This window comes from Arachis stenosperma, chromosome 1, assembly GCF_014773155.1.
Source record: "Arachis stenosperma cultivar V10309 chromosome 1, arast.V10309.gnm1.PFL2, whole genome shotgun sequence".
Lineage (NCBI taxonomy): Eukaryota > Viridiplantae > Streptophyta > Magnoliopsida > Fabales > Fabaceae > Arachis > Arachis stenosperma.
In genome coordinates this window covers 68,245,349-68,251,348 of record NC_080377.1, presented here as the reverse complement: position 1 = coordinate 68,251,348, position 6,000 = coordinate 68,245,349, and the positions used below count along the sequence as shown (strand labels likewise).

The 6,000-nt window shown below is 37.6% G+C and overlaps 1 non-coding gene across 1 annotated transcript; it reads right to left on the bottom strand.

Annotated features, from left to right (window-relative positions):
• Positions 1-4,697: 4,697 nt before the first annotated feature.
• LOC130949904 (small nucleolar RNA R71) lies at positions 4,698-4,801 on the bottom strand. Its single transcript, XR_009073485.1, has one exon. It is a non-coding gene; the product is annotated as a small nucleolar RNA R71 (small nucleolar RNA).
• Positions 4,802-6,000: the final 1,199 nt, after the last annotated feature.

Genomic DNA, 6,000 nt, shown 5'->3' with positions numbered 1-6,000 from the left:
ACCTAATCCTAATCCTAATCCTAGAGAGAAGTGAGAGCTTCTCTCTCTAGAAACTACTTCTAAAACTAAAACTAAGCTAAACTAAACTAATGGTAACTAACATATTCAATACTTGTGTTTTTCCTTCAGTCCTTGGGTTAAATAGCATTAGAAATGAGCTGGATTGGGCCCACAAGGCTTCTAAAATCGCTGGCCACGTGTTGCATTAAGTGGGTCATGTGCCACCATCGGCGCATCCGTGTACCGTGCGCATGCGCGCCCCTATGCGTGATGCAACTATGGCAAATCTTATATCGTTTCGAAGCCCCCGGATGTTAGCTTTCCAACCCAACTGGAACCGCATCATTTGGACCTCTGTAGCTCAAGTTATGAACGTTTAAGTGCGAAGAGGTCGGCTTGACAGCTTTCTGGTTCTTTCATTTCTTCATGAGTTCTCCAACTTTTCATGCTTTCTTTCTTCATTCCCTTGATCCAACTTTTGCCTCCTAAACCTTAAATCACTTAACAAACATATCAAGGCATCTAATGGAATCAAGGTGAATTAAATTTATTTATTTTAAGACCTAAAAAGCATGTTTTCACTCTTAAGCACAATTAAAGGAGAATATACAAAATCCATGCTATTTCATTGCATAAATGTGGGTAAAAGGTTATAAAATCCCCTAAATCAAGCATAAGATAAGACCTACAAATGGGGTTTATCACGTGGCACTTGAGTTCTGGGTGTGACACGCCAAAGAAGGAACCAAGCACACAAATGGGCATGGCACACCAAACCCTGGGCGTGCCACGCTGGTTCAACTTTCCAAAAACAAGGAGAAGGCCTGGGCATGCTACTTGAGCTCGAAGGCGTGGCACGCTAGGCTAACCATGGTTTTAAAATGGCCTGGGCGTGCCACTTGAGCTCGAAGGCGTGGCACGCTAGGCTAAACAAGTGCTTAAAGAACCCTGGGTGTGCCACTTGAGCTCGAAGGCATGGCACGCCAAGGATGCCAATGTTAGGGTGTTTGTGATGAGCGGATAATTTATACGCTTTTTGGCATTGTTTTTAGGTAGTTTTTAATATGTTTTAGTTACTTTTTAGTATATTTTTATTAGTTTTTATGAAAAATCAAATTTCTGGACTTTACTATGAGTTTGTGTGTTTTTCTGTGATTTCAGGTATTTTCAGGCTGAAATTGAGGGACATGAGCAAAAATCTGATTCAGAGGCTGAGAAAGGACTGAAGATGCTGATGGATTCTGACCTCCCTGCACTCGAAGTGGATTTTATGGAGCTACAGAAACACAGTTAGCGCGCTCTTAATTGCGTTGGAAAGTAGACATCTTGGGCTTTCCAGCAATATATAATAGTTTATACTTTACCTGAGATTTGATGGCCCAAACTGGCATCCAAACGCCCACCAGAGACTTTTTTCTGGCGTAAAACGCCAGAACTGGCACCAAAGCTGGAGTTAAACGCCCAAACTGGCACCAAAACTGGCATTTAAACTCCAAGAAGAGCCTATGCACGTGAAAGCTTCATTGCTCAGCCCAAACACACACCAAGTGGGCCCCGGAAGTGGATTTCTGCACTATCTACACTTAGTTACTCATTTTCTGTAAACCTAGTTTACTAGTTTAGTATAAATAGCACTTTTTACTATTGTATTCATATCTTTAGATCATTTTTGAGACTATCTTTGGATCACTTTTGATCTCTTGATCACGTTTAGGGGGCTGGCCATTCGGCCATACCTGAACCTTCATCACTTATGTATTTTCAACGGTGGAGTTTCTACACCTCATAGATTAAGGTGTGGAGCTCTGCTGTTCCTCATGAATTAATGCAAAGTACTATTATTTTTCTATTCAATTCACGCTTATTCTTGTTCTAAGATATTTATTCGCACCTCAACATGATGAATGTGATGATCAAGTGACACTCATCACCATTCTCACTTATGAACGTGTGCCTGACAACCACTTCCGTTCTACATGAAAATAAGCTTGAATGTATATCTCTTGGCCTCCTGGTCCACGACACATGGTTGCCTCTCCTGACAACAGAGCCTTCCATTTCGTGAGATCAGAGTCTTCGTGGTATAAGCTAGCATCAATTGGCAGCATTCTTGAGATCCGAAAAGTCTAAACCTTGTCTGTGGTATTCTGAGTAGGATCTGGGATGGGATGACTGTGACGAGCTTCAAACTCGTGACTGTTGGGTGCAGTGACAGTGTGCAAAAGGATCAATGGATATTATTCCGACATAGTCGAGAACCGACAGATGATTAGCCCTACGTAACCCGTAGCCGGACCATTTTCACCGAGAGGATGGACGGTAGCCATTGACAACGGTGATCCCCCAACATACAGCTTGCCATGGAAGGGAGTACGCATGATTGGATAATGACAATAGGAAGGCAGAGGCTCAGAGGGAACAAAGCATCTCCATACGCTTATCTGAAATTCCCACCAATGAATTGCATAAGTTTCTCTATCCTATTTTATGTTTTATTTCTCTTTTCATTATCAAAACCTTATAACCATTTGAATCCGCCTGACTGAGATTTACAAGATGACCATAGCTTGCTTCAAGCCGACATCTCCGTGGGATCGACCCTTACTCACGTAAGGTATTACTTGGACGACCCAGTGCACTTGTTGGTTAGCTGCGCGGAGTTGTGAGAAAAGTGTGAACTCACGATTTCGTGTACCAAGTTTTTGGCGCCGTTGCCGGGGATTGTTCGTGTTTGGACAACTGACGGTTCATCTTGTTGCTTAGATTAGGTAAATTTCTTCTTGTTCTATTTTCAAAAATTTTCAAAAATCTTTCAAAAATTTTTTTTCTAATTTCCAAAAATTTTTCAAAAAAAAAATTTAATAAAATCATAAAAACCAAAAAATTTTTTGTGTTTCTTGTTTGATTCTAAAGTCAAATTTTAAGTTTGGTGTCAATTTCCTGTTTTTATTTTTCTAGCATTTTTCGAAAACTCATGCATATGTTCTTCTTGATCTTCAAGTTGTTCTTGATGATTGTCTTTGTTTGATCTTGTGATTTTCTTGTTTTGTGTCTTTTCTTGTTTTTCATATGCATTTTCGAATTTTTAGAATCAAAAGTATAAAAATTTCTAAGTTTGGTGTCTTGCATGTGTTTCTTTTCTTAAAAATTTTTTCAAAAAAATAAGTTCTTGATGTTCATCATGATCTTCAAAGTGTTTTTGGTGTTCATCTTGATATTCAAAGTGTTCTTGCATGTTTTCTTTGTTTTGATCTTAAATTTTCATGTATTGAGTCATTTTGTTGTTTTTCTCTTTCTTCATTAATATTCAAAAATAAAAAATATCTTTTCCTTATTTCACTCATAAAATTTGAAATTTTGGGTTGACTTAGTCAAAGATTTTTAAAATTTAGTTGTTTCTTGTTAGTCAAGTCAAAATTTCAATTTAAAAATTCTATCTTTTCAAATCTTTTTCAAAAATCAAATCTTTTTCATTTTTCTTCTTAATATTTTCGAAAATTTTAAAAATTGATTTTCAAAAACCTTTTTCTTATTTTTATTTCATATTTTCAAAAACCTTGCTAATAATTAAGGATTTGATTCAAAAAATTTCAAGTTTGTAACTGTCTTGTTAAGAAAGGTTCAATCTTTAAATTCTAGAATCATATCTTTTAGTTTCTTGTTAGTCAAGTCATCAATTTCAATTTTCAAAATCAAATCTTTTTAAATTTCTTTTTTGAATCTTTTTCAAAATAGATTTCAATCATATCTTTTTCAAAACTTAATTTCAAAATCTTTTTCTAACTTCTTATCTTTTCATAATTTATTTTCAAATCTTTTTCAATTAACTACTTTTCTCTCTCTAATTTTTGAAAACCACTAACAACTTTTTCAAAAACCTTTTTAATTAACTAATTATTTTAAATTCTAATTTTATTTCTTCTAATATTTTCGAATTTCCCCTCTCTCTCTCTCATCTCTTCCTATTTATTTATTTATTTACTAACACTTCTCTCCTTCTTAAAATTCGATCCCTCTCTCCCTCTCTGTGTTTGAATTCTCTTTATTTTCTCTCTACCTCATTCTTCTCTTCTTCTCTTCTTCTACTCACATAAAGGAATATCTATATTGTGACATAGAGGATTCCTCTTCTTTTTTGTTCTCTTCTTTTTCACATGAGCAGGAACAAGGATAAGGATATTCTTGTTGAAGCCGATCCTGAACCTGAAAGAACTCTGAAGAGGAAGCTAAGAGAAGCTAAAGTACAACTTTCTGGAGAGGACCTGACAGAAATTTTCAAAAAAGAAGAAGACATGGTAGCCGAAAATAACAACAATGCCAACAATGCAAGGAAGATGCTTGGTGACTATGCTGCACCAACTTCCAACTTCTATGGAAGAAGCATCTCAATTCCTGCCATTAGAGCAAACAACTTTGAGCTTAAGCCTCAATTAGTTTCTCTAATGCAGCAGAACTGCAAGTTTTATGGACTTCCATCAGAAGATCCTCATCAGTTCTTATCTGAATTCTTGCAGATTTGTGATACTGTTAAGACCAATGGGGTTGATCCCGAGGTCTATAGACTTATGCTTTTTCCCTTTGCTGTGAGAGACAGAGCTAGGACATGGTTGGACTCACAACCTAGAGAAAGCCTGAACTCTTGGGACAAGCTGGTCAATGCTTTCTTGACCAAATTCTATCCACCTCAAAAGATGAGTAAGCTCAGAGTGGATGTCCAAACCTTCAGACAGAAGGAAGGTGAATCCTTCTATGATACTTGGGAAAGATACAAGCAATTAACCAAAAGGTGTCCTTCTGACATGTTTCCAGAATGGAGCATCATATGTATATTCTATGATGGTCTATCTGAGTTATCCAAGATGTCATTGAACCACTCTGCTGGTGGATCTCCTCATCTGAAAATGCCTGCAAAAGCCCAGGAACTCATTGAAATGGTTGCAAATAACCAGTTCATGTACACTTTTGAGAGAAATCCTGTGAATAATGGGGTGACTCAAAGGAAAGGAGTTCTTGAGATTGACACTCTGAATGCCATATTGGCTCAAAACAAAATATTGACTCAGCAAGTCAATATTTTTTCTCAGAGTCTGACTGGATTGCAAGCTAAAGTCGCATCTTCTGAAGGAGAAACTTATGACCCTGAGAATCTTGCAATGGAAGAGGTGAATTACATGGGAGAATCCTATGGAAACACCTATAATCCTTCATAGAGGAATCACCCAAATTTCTCATGGAAGGATCAATAGAAGCCTCAACAAGGCTTCAATAACAATAATGGTAGGAGAAACAAGTTTGGCAATAGCAAGCCTTTCCCATCATCTTCTCAGCAACAGACAGAAAATTCTGAGCAGAGCCTCTCTAGCTTAGCAAACATAGTCTCTGATCTATCTAAGACCACCCTCAGTTTCATGATCGAGGCACGGTCCTCCATAAGAAATTTGGAGGCACAAGTGGGTTAGCTAAGTAAAAGAATTACTGAAACCCTTCCTAGTACTCTCCCAATAAATAAAGAAGAGAATCCAAAAAGAGACTACAAGGCCATTAATATGACCAAAATGGCCGAACCTATAGAAGAGGAGGAGGATGTGATTCATAGTAAGGAAGACCTCATGAGACGTCTGCTAGACTACAAGGAGTCCCCTATTGAGGAACCACAGGAATTTGAGGCTCATCTAGAGACCATAGAGATTCCACTGAACCTACTATTACCAATCATGAGCTTTGACAAATATTCTTCCTCTGAAGAGGACAAAAATGTTATTGAAGAGCAAGTTGCTCAATATCTAGGAGCAATCATGAAGCTGAATGCCAAATTATTCGGTAATAAGACTAGGGAGGATGAACCTCTATTGCTCATCAATGAAGTTTGTGCATTGGTTCAGCTGAAGTTACCTCAAAAGAAAGAGGATACTGGAAGGTTCTTGATACCTTGCACCGTAGACACCATGACCTTTGAAAAGGCTCTGTGTGACCTAGGACCAAGTATCAACCTCATTCCAC